The sequence below is a fragment of the Lytechinus pictus genome, chromosome 16, assembly GCF_037042905.1.
Source record: "Lytechinus pictus isolate F3 Inbred chromosome 16, Lp3.0, whole genome shotgun sequence".
NCBI classification, from domain to species: domain Eukaryota; kingdom Metazoa; phylum Echinodermata; class Echinoidea; order Temnopleuroida; family Toxopneustidae; genus Lytechinus; species Lytechinus pictus.
In genome coordinates, this window is record NC_087260.1 from 14,907,110 (window position 1) to 14,919,148 (window position 12,039).

The following is a 12,039-nucleotide window of genomic DNA, read 5'->3' on the forward strand; positions in this document are numbered from 1 at the left end:
TTTCTCTCGAAATTAAATATACAATAGCAATGTAAGTCTCATAAGCAAATTATACAATAACTGAACTTCAGTTTTATCATAAAATTATACATTATTTTGTACAACGATCATTGAAAAGGAAAATATAAATGATAATGATAATGAGGAACATGGAACTTGTCTCTAATACAGCTTAAGATTCATATAAGAATTGAGATTTATAATTAATCGTTTATCATTTCTATAACGTCTCTCTTAAAAAGCGAAATATGAAATTGTATTTGGGAATAAATATGTATGATCTGAGAGCTTCATATATTTTTTAAATTTCTTGTTACTTACAAAAAAATTAAGATTAATTTACCAAAAGTTTTCGATGAGTAATTAATTATTATTATCACGTTGACATTCACACTTAAATCAGTTATAGAAGCTCGGATCTAAATTTACATCTAAAAAATTATGTCAGAACGCAATTTGATCTTTAAAGATATATTCTTTCGATCGTAAGGTAAGGCCTTGCTTTTCGCGACTTTCCTTTGCTTTGAATCGTTATTTTCATTAAATCTGGGACAAAGAAGATTGAAAAAAAGAATAATGAAAAGATAACTTAGACCTTCAGAAAGGCCGTATTCTTGTCTTGTTAATATTGATCACTGTGTGGAATTTTTTTAGTTTATATATGCCATTGGTATGCAGGAGGATTATTCCCACGTACCTTTCATTATCTTATTAAAAAAATTGTACATCTATTTTAAAAATTATTCTTACAATGAATCTGAAGGACTGTGGCTGTAATGTCATCTTAATTAAATGACGTCATAAGCTACTTTAAAGGATTTAATGGGTTTCAGGTTCGAAGGTTTATTTTAATTTCTTACCTGTGATAAATGCATCCCCGTGCAAATTCAACTTCATATTCAATTCCAACAATAAATATATAATACAAAAATCACTACTTACATGCATAAATTCAATTATATAAAGTAAAATTAACATATTAAACAAACATGGAATATTTAGATACACAATGTATAATACATATACTTTAAATATTATGAGTGTCTGTGGATATGGGGATTCACTTAAAACATCCCCGTTATAATGGTATAATGTTGGCAGGGAACATAATATTGGCAAACGGTACTGAGTTAAGGATTTATGAATAATTAATTATTATTTTACATTCGAATTAACAATACCACAGCCAGAGGCGGAAAGGGGTAGACAATGTCACATTATTTGGGGGCATGATTAATTTCATTAGACATTCACTAGAAGGGTGGTGGTGGGGCTGGCGGATGGCCATTTTGTTTTGGGTCATGATTAATTAAACAGTTAGTGTCATTCATTGGCATGGTGTAAGCTCTGGGCTCTCACCGACACACCTGTCCTTATTTTCACGACTGGCTGATACGACGATGATACGCGGCGTACAGTCGTCTGAGCCGTAGCAGTCCCATGCTCGACCAGCTAGACGCCAATAAATTACACGCATCGGATGGTAGCCTCAAAGAGGGAATTGGAAAAAGTTTATGAGGAGGAAAAGTCCACTGTTACGTTTCGGTCCAAAGCAAGACAAAAAATTACAGCTCGCTTTTGTACATCTCCTGCTAAGCGTGTGATAGCTCTCCTAAGCAAAGCAAATAGATGATTTGGCTGGGAAGCGAAATGTTTTGGCGGAGGAAGTTGGGAGAGATGAAAAGTGAGGATTTGGCAACCTGGAGTTCAGGAGGAAAATGGCGCCCGTTTCGGCTTGTGTTTGAGTGCGTCTCAGCGCACGTAATGAGCGACGCGCGGTTCGCGCAGATATACGGTGCTTCAATCGACTCGAAATGCATGGCGTGGACGTGAATTTATATTCAGCCCACTGCTCATAACATGGTATAGTAGGTCGTAATATTAATTGTAACAAGAGTGAGGGAAATTACGAAGGAGGTGCAGAAATGTGGTTTGGAGAAAACTCTTTAAGGGTTAAATCCTTTGTTTGTGTGTTCCCCACCCGGCCTGGTTCACAGCAGTTTTTCTAGTATAATTGGCACGACCTATGTTTCCCTGTAATGTGCCTTTACCATGTTTACAGCAAAGTTTGCAAATGAGTGCAGATAGGTCCACCACATGTTAGCGTTCATGTGTGATATCTTTATGATTTAAGTTTTATGGGTTTCTTGCCCATATTGTCACATCATTTCCTCCTATTTCATGTACCACCCCCTTCAAAATTAGCAATTTTCCCACTCCGTCAATGATGACGCGAATATGGGGTCATACTTAAGCAGAATTTTTCAAGACCCATATCAATAATCACTCGGGTATTGTATTGCTTAATCAAATTAAATTAAATTAATCAAATTCAATTCAGTTTTAATTTCATTCCATTTCATATCAAAATTGTATCATCGAAAGGTATGAATATGAAAATCAAAAGACAATATTACAATGATAATAGATAAAATGACATGATCAAAATACGAGGCTGCTTTCTCTTTCTTTCCCCATCATATCCATAATGTATTTGATACTTTTTATTTAGAATGAATAAATTGATAATTGCCCTAATACAATTATCATTGAAATATACGACATTTCTTAATTACCATGGTTATATTAAGATATTTTTTGTCTTTACTGTGACGCATGCCCACTTATATTTTTAATCATCGGTCTAAAGCAGATAGTTTAAAATGATAAGATTGATGTTTTGGTTAGTCCAACCGATATGTCCAGTCATTTTATCTTAATATGTTCTAGTCAGAAATGACTGTGCTATAGCCAAACAGGACTTTATTGTCAATTATGATTGATATGATAGTTGTGCTAAGGAGCCCCCTATCACCTAGTAAACTTGATATAATATGTGGATTATTAAAACATCTATATAGCGTAACAGTTCGAATTTCTTGCTCAACAAAAATGATTGTGTTTATCGTTAAATCCTTGTTGAAATATTTCTTTCATTAGATAATAATAATTAGATAGAATTTGGTTTAATTTATGTGTATAATTATAATCAAATTTTTTTCAACTAAGGTGTGTCTTTTTTACTCCATTTGATGAAATTAAAAAGTACCGCATTGTGACTGTGGTGTAGAATGTTGATTACATTTTAAAATTGATGGTTTAAGACTTTTTGCATCTCCAATCCATGTCTACTCAAACATAGGACTGTTGAGTCCATGTAAATAAAATATTTTTTATATTGTTGGGCATTAATGTTAGGCCTATACATGTAGTAAACATTGAAAAGCATTTTGTATGCTTTATACCTTTAGTTTCCATTGCAGTATTCTTGAAGACAACATCATACATCATTCAAAATGGTTATTAAAGGTCAAGTCCACCCCAGAAAAATGTTAATTTAAAAAAAATCAAACTAGCATAACGCTGAAAATTTCATCAAAATCGGATGTAAAATATAGTTATGACGTTTGAAAGTTTTGCTTATTTTTTACAAAACGGTGATATGCACAACTCAGTGACATGCAGATGAGACGGTCGATGATGTCCCTCACTCACTATTTCTTTTGTTTTTTTATTATTTGAATGATATAATATTTCATTTGTTTACAGATCTAACAACAAGGACCAACTTGACTGAACCATAGTATTCCACATGTTCAGAGAGGACTTAATCGTTGTTTCACTTGACAATGAGGAGAAAATTAGAATATTTCGCATTTCATATAATAACATTTAAAAAAATAGTAAATGAATCACGTCATCAGTCTCCTCATTGGTTTCCCGACCAGGATGTGCATAATAACTGTTTAATGAAATCAAACGAAACTTTGAAATGTCATAACTTTCTTATTTTACATCCGATTTTGATGAAGTTTTTCAGTGTTATGCTTGTTGGATTTTTTTCTTTTTTTTTTATTCAAATCAATTTTTGTTGGGGTGGACTTGTCCTTTAAAGAACCGTAAATATTTTTAGAATAAGAACCAAGCATCTTGTCGGAGCGCGAAATGTAAAACATAAATGTCAATCAAATGATTTTGAATTGATATTTCAAATTATTATCCACATAAATGGTTTAGTCATTAAACACGCAATTAAATATCATATTTTTATCAGATTTACTTAAATACATGCTTTTGTGGTCCTTGATTCTTTGAAGCTTATTTTTTAGGAGAGAAGCCACAATTATTTTTGATAGGGAACTACATATAGCCTCGGGGGCTTGATATTCATTGACGCATTATGTGGCGTGCTAGTAGGTGGGGATCTGGAGAAAACCACCATACACGCAACAATAGGGAAATTTTAATACGACTTTTGAGGTGAGTATATTTGCGCTGTACAAATTGTCGGAAAGAGGTGATAATAGGGATTTATGCGAATTGATACCAGACAGGAAGTTTTTGACATAATTATATTATAAACACGTATTTCTGGAGAAGTTATTATAGACGACAAGCAAACAAGCAAATGGATATATTGGAATAACTTTGATTTTTTTCGATAGTTTCTTTCATTTAATTTCTGTATCAACAAAGGCCTAATACTGATACACGTGATAAGTCGTCTCGAGAGTCTGAAAGTATTTTTCCTTAATGAATGACCATTCACTGTTTTAGGCATAAAGGACAGTAATATGATGGTTAGAAATCAACTGACTTATCATCGTGAGAAGATTATCAACTATTGATTGAATGAATAAATGGAATACAGCGAATGTTTCTGTTTGAATGCCTGAATGAAAAAGATTTTGGAAAAGGAAAAGAAATCCAGCTACTCCGCTCCTCCCAGCGGGACTCTCCGTTGGGGCAGGGGCAAGGTCGGGGAAAGTCAACCCAGACATATGGCCCACATTTGTTGGGCATATATTCTGACAAGAAAATATTATTGGTGTATGGCAAAATAGCTCATTATGGATTATGTTCTTATTGCTAGAGCCACAATATATAGAAGAGGGGTTAGGAATTTCATAATTGCTGTTAAAGGTTAATAGAAAAATAGGTTATGGTTTGGCTAACATGATTTGTTATTAGTTATATGCATAATTATTGTATTACTCTATGTTTGTGCTTATAATTTATTCCTATCGTTTCGCTAATTCATGCTATAAATACTCGTATATGTACTATGTTTTAATGTCATTCTAAATATATTGATTGATTGATTATATTTCCATGTAAAAATATAACAAACAACATAAAATGAATTAACGATAATATTTCATTGTAAAATAATAATAGTGATCACATTGAAGGGGGCAGTCATGAGCATAATGGCTTGAAAAGGGGCGCCCCTATTGACATACATGTATTTCAATTTTGTTTCTTCAAATATATTATAATATTGAATTTGAATATCTATATTGATTCCAACCCCTGTGGGAAAAATCAGAACTACTGCGTTTTTTTTTTCGCTCATAATGTTTCCTTCTTCAAAATTTTAAATCTGATTAAAATGAATATATGCTAATATAGACTTTGTAATTTATTTCTTTGTTTCTTTTCTATTTGATCAATTATTCATTGAGATTACTTGTATTTTGACAGTGAAATAAGTTATACTCAGTCTTTCTACGTGATTCAAAGCACGAGGTAAATATGCATAAAATCCCACTCGCAAAGCATATGAATTATCTATTGATTTAAATATCATCGATAATCTGGTTTCTACCGGCCCATACCCGTGGCGTAATGAGCAATTTTATTTTGGGGGGGGTATATCGCGTAAAATTTATTTTAAAAAAGTTGCGAGCGAACAAAGATTTTGACATTTTTATTTAAAAAAAATCAAATTTTGTGATAGATTGTGACACAATATCGAGAAAATGATATTATGTTTCACCCATTTCTCTTTCCCTTTTTTTTTTTTTCTTGTTCGTGATTTTTTTTTTTTGGGGGGGGGCAAGAGCCCCACCAATCCCCCCATCTGTACGCCAGTGGTCCACACTTAAACATTTACAGGTTCATATAGCAATTGCTTGTAAAGCAGTGAATTGTGATACATGCGCCTTCTTTTCTTTTAAAAATACAAATTTCCGGATTCGTCGCTCATTATCTCAGTTGGTGTTGAGAATAACAATTAACGTTGGACACTGGATTCAACACCTTCAGCTTAAACAGTAACACGTGGTTAACCTTGGCGATGTAAGAATTTTAAGCGTCCGATTTCGTTTACATATAACACTGGACGAGGCAAAATGTTATTCTCGATGAAATTGAAGCGCTTGAACGAGGACACGCGCGAAAATTTTGAGCATGCGCAGTTGCTTTTCAGTTTATTCTGTTTATATCGGTATTAAAGGACAGGTCAATGTACATGGGCATAAAAAAATAAAATAGGCCTTAATCTACTCTTAAAGTTTTCTAGACCGTCGGTATTTAAAAACACGTAGGCCTATAAATGCATATAGACGTTAATGACAAAGATAGTGTCAGCGGTGACGATGATGACGTCGATGATTAAGAAGATGATCACAATAGTGATGATGATAAAGGTGGTTACATGGTGATTTAGTTCTTCTTAGACCATCATCCGCGAATCGAATTTACCGTTAAACTGCATGGTTTGAGGTTCACATATATTTTGCCATAGTATGAAGTATTTGGGGCATATGGGTGTCATTTTTCTCCCTAACTACTGGAAACTTTTCACCCCCCCCCCCCTCCGTTCGCCCCTTTTGATGGCAATGAGTTCCAATCAAACACTCTCAAGTCTCAATAACAAAGATTGACTTTCCTCCGATTTAGTTTTATATTCCGTGCCGAAAATGGTAAGATAGACCATGCCCTTGAGCAATAGGATCGGGTCTTCTCAGCATGGGGTCCGGGGAGCTACGGCGGAAAGAGTCGGTTGCCTTTCGTCCAAGAACGAAAGTTAGCCCGTCCAATTTGGCCGCTTCCTTCCGTTATATTACGCTTACTGCATGTGAATATGAATATACTTTCGGGTTTTCTTCTGAAGAATAAGCTATACCTAGTAGCTCCATGCTATATCTATACACCATACTCTAACGTTTGTTTCAGCCATTTAATCCGCTGTTATTTTCTATGTAACAAGAACATGAAGAATGTCCTTTCACAACTACTGAAAATATTATAAAAATGGCGGATCCCAAACGACTGAATCTCTTCCGCAATGTTCCGAGTTAAACTTTTAGTTTCTTTCAAAGTGATTGTGTGAGATGCTAATGGTGTTCATGTGTGGGAGAGTAGGATTATCCAGAATGATATTTCTATAAAGTACATGTAATTTCTTCTTATCCTGTAATTGATATATTTTGTTTCCACTTAATTTCCTGAACCGGGTCAGCGTACTAAATTATTTCCCACAATGTTACACATACCCTAATATGTTTGTCTAAAATGAGACACACATCATTATGTAAAATTGTTAGCTTACTGCAAAATTTACAAAATAGAAAGCACAAAATCAAGTTATACGCTCATAGATCGAAAAAAAAAGTTTTTCATTTTTTAAAGACTGTATTGCGGTCCGGATTGCGGTCCTGAACTTATAACATTAAAAAAAATACCGGTCGATAAAATAGAAATGCCATATTCCCCTCGTGCAAATCATCTTGATCTATATCATTATTCAAGTAAAATGTGTGTTTTAAATAGTTCCATTGATCAACTGTCATTGGTCTTGCTTGAATTAACTGAACCATATTTATCAATTTTATAAATGTACTTCTATTTCCTTGTCATTCAAATTCAATTGACCAGTGATCAATATTATCAATTCGAATTTTAAACAAGGGGTCGAATTAGGACTCAAGTATTCTAGTCTAATAATGACCAGATTCTCTTTTTTTAATATGCATGTATTGCAGGTCTAAGACTATAGTCATGATAATTTTCTCTCTTCAGCCAATGGAATGTTCTTATTCATTTCTACCGACATAGTGCGGTTGTCTAAAAGATAGAGAGTCTGGTTAGAAAATGTTTTGAGTAAATAATTCCCAAGGGGAAGCTTGCGGAGTAAAACTATACATGTGTGCAGTCACACCAATTATACCGACTCCAAAACGACCAATGGTTATCCCTTTCGAAATAACGTAATGACTTTGATCGATCCGGATACAGTTTCACAGGTGTGACTGAGTCTTAGCTAGACTGGTTCCATGACATTTGCTCCGGCGACAATTGCTCCGATGGAAAATCTGCACGTTAAACCAAACATAAAACATAACCTCCAAAACTAAATAAACACTAATCCTAATCTTTACATTATTCTGAACCCAAAACTCAATTATAAACCCAACTCTAACCCTATGCCTTCTGAGATGTTAATTAAGAACGGAGCAAATGTCGCAGGAGCATAATGTCGTGTCACCGACTAGGTTAACTAGCCTAATCCGTGCAATGTCTAGGTGTCGGCCCCTTTCAACTGTCTATTTTCTCTTCCTACAATCCAAGAAGAAGTTTAAGCAGCCCAAGATTGACCAAAAGAGATGGGATATTGCTCCACAGGGGGTCGTGTCGACCTACGATAACAACAGGAAGTTCAAAAATATACCGCGAAGCCATCTTGAACTTCTTTCTATCACAGGTAATGGTAGGGTGTTGTAAGTGTGGGTGTGCGTGTGTATACAGATACAGGTAATGAGGGTCTATTGATAATTTGTGTAATTTACTTGTTTTATGAATGGGGAATAGCTGACGAGGGGGTGATGCGTGTAGAAATAATCCCATTGAAAATGTCAACATGGTGAGATATGTGAAGAATACACTAAAATATTAGGTTGTGATTATAACTGAAAATGCGGCCCCTTTTATCCTCAAAACATCGGTGCTGATAGAAAGGAACATGATTTTTAGTGGAATAACATAAACAAATATTTATCATAATAATCACACATTATCAATTTTAATGGAATCCTCCTAACAACATTCCTTTTGAGAAGTACAAGTAAACATGAATAAGGTAATCTATTTAAGTCAAGTAATGATGGAAATCCAGTTTGCAAACACCCCTTATTGCAATATCTTACAAGTTTGAAGCAAGAAAATAATCCGATTTCTTTGAGACACAAAACAATGAGTTTACCCTTCAGATTTGACAAATAAAATGTTCACTGTTAATGTAAAATTTCATAATATGAATTTCATAAAATGTTTTTCAGGTTCAACAATCGAGGGCGCTTGAACAGCTGAGGGGGGAAAGAGTAAATGTATAGGAAGCAAGAACCAAAAGTTCATTTGAACTTTTCAAAACAGGAAAAGTATTAAAGAAGAAGTCAGTTCTTCCTTTTTTCTAAGACAGTGCCAGTCCGTCTAAGTATGTCCATGTATAAGTGCTACGGTCAATTTGGACAATGGACAAATCATTAAATTCAACATCAATTACTGCAAATATAGCAATCATTAGGATTATGTACTTTACTTCAGGAACGAAAAGTAAAAGAGAAAAAATAGATGAAACGGTCTTGATTATCAATATAGTAGATAATGAAGGCCCTGATTATAATTCACAGCACATCCCAAGACTGAGGTTACTGAGAGGAATTTTCCCTTATTCTTTAGTGTCTCGAAAGGTCGAGAGCATTCGACAGAAGTTTATAACCAGCGGGGAACTAATGAGAATAGGAACATCTCATGAAAAACTCACCAAGACGTTACAAGCGTTACACCCCGCCACACCTGTATGACCGGCTATACCAGCCCGAACACCCACCGTCTGCCACCGTAATAAATGACTTACCAACCTAATTGCATGACCGGGCATTACCGCTGGGAAGTGCCCGGTACGGGGGCCCGGTGTACTATGATTTGCATGTATATTTAGATGTTGAGGTATGCTAAGAATACGTAAACTTGAGGAGATCATAATGTTATATCTACTTTGGCCTATATTTGCGACCACGATGATGTGACCTACTAAGAAAAGGTGGGTTCGAACATGGATCTACGGTCTACGGAACAATATTCACAGATCATCAGCAGACAAGCCCACACAGTCTCTGTACCTACTTTTCTGGGCTGTCTCTTTTTTTCCTTTCTTTTATTTCTTTCTTTCTTTCTTTTTTTCTTTCTTTCTTTCTTTCATTCATTGTTTATTTCTTTCTGTACAACCTCAAACGAGCTTGCTTATTCATTTCTTTATTTCTTTCTTGGTTTTATTTCTATTTTCTTTCTTTTTCTTGTTTTCTTGTTTTTTCTTTCTTTAGTCTGCTTCCAATCATTTTTTCTTCCTTCTTTCCTTCACTTTTCTTTCTTTCTTATTCTTTTACCTATACCTTTTACTTGGTATCCCCTTTTTGTCCCGCCCAACAGTGTATTTGGAGATACATGATAAAAAAAAATCGAAATCAGATACCATATTGCACTGTTTGTCTGGTTTTCCTTTCGAGGCCTTTATCAATGTCAAATTCTAAGCTTAAGACGGAGGTCTCCCACATTCCAAAATGTATTATATCGATATATGTATATATATTTTTTTTTCTCTGCCATTTGTTTTAATAATTTGGAAATAAATGAAATTTATCAGGTATAAATTTATTTCAAGTAGATTGTTAGATTGTATGTATGCATATGTTATTCATTATGTCATTTGCTTAATATTATGTTATGCTGCGAAAAAATGATTACACTTGTATACTTTTGTTATTGCAATGTGGAAATAAATAAATCAATTCAAATCAAAAAGGTATTAACGAGTCCAAGTTGTGAATACATTTATGATGACTGTGATATTCAGAAAATATCCAGAACAAAAAGCTTACCACATGGTACTTTCAACCATATCCCTCTCTCCCTCTCCCCTCCTCTGTCTTTTTCTCTCTATTTCTTTCTTTTTCTACTGCTTTCCTTTCTACACACACACACCCTCACCCTCCCTCACACACACCCACACACACCCTCTCTCTCCCCCCCCCCCCCCACTCTCTCTCTCTATCAAACTACTATTCTTGGTAAAATGGTCAACCCCTTTCCTTTTTTTTTTATAGGTCGCGAAAATTTTTGGAGGTCCGTGGTCAACCTAAGCCCCCCCCCCCCATTGTCTGATTTTTCTATTTTATTTAAATCAAACCCGATTTTAAAGGGCATCTTTCATTTGAGACCTCATATCCTAAAATCCAGCTCAGTCTTTATATACCCTTCAAATTAAAAAAAAACCCAAAAGAATGAAATAAGAAAACCACATTTATTTTTAAAGGAATGCACCTTTTTATTATTATGTATATCTTTTTACACCACACGATATTGTGCGAGTTATTTGACTTAACATTACTATTTACACGAATTTTTACATGCCTTGACACATATTCAATAAATCAATAAACAACGTGAGTATAAGGTGGGCATAAACTTCTTTAAAAAAAAAATTGTAACATCTTTCAGATAGATTAACTTTAATTTAAACTAAATATCATTACTTTTAAAAAATATTCATAATTTCCAGTAAAAAAAAGTATAAACGATGCCATCACATAGCTATCGTTTAAAGGGAATCATGATTACAAATCAATTATAAGATCTCGATTATAATCCAGGCCAAACCCAAAAGAAGATTGATAACTTTAAATCGTTGAAATTGATTTATATTTTCGCTCAATGCAAGTTGTATTATTTGCCTCGATTGCAAATAAATTTAGGATCATTATTATAACATTTTCTTGCAATCTACATTGGTCACTAAAACAATGTCGATAACAAAGACGGGGTGTGGAACACACCCCTGCTGTAAAAGTTGGAACCATTTCTGATACAATAATATTTACGAATAGTAATTTCATTGAAATTATGTAAACTACCAAAAATATATCGATTTGATTATTCAAATTGACAGAAAGTAAAGCATAATTATCAAAATGCATATTCAAAGTTGGTGGTATGTTTCTATCGAGTGGTTTGTAATATATCATATAGAATTATGGAAGAATCGTTAAGTGCATATCGCAGAAAGGCAAATGCTTACGAGTATTTAGAGCCGGTGGGTAATCAAATAATTCGATGGCTTCGTAGTAAAACATCAACAACATTTCAAAACGCTCTTGTAAAGAAATGGAAAATTATGACAGAATTGTACAAAAATGCATTCGTTATACAAAATGTTGCATATACATTACAATTTCAGGAAGTTCGCTGTCAATTTTCACA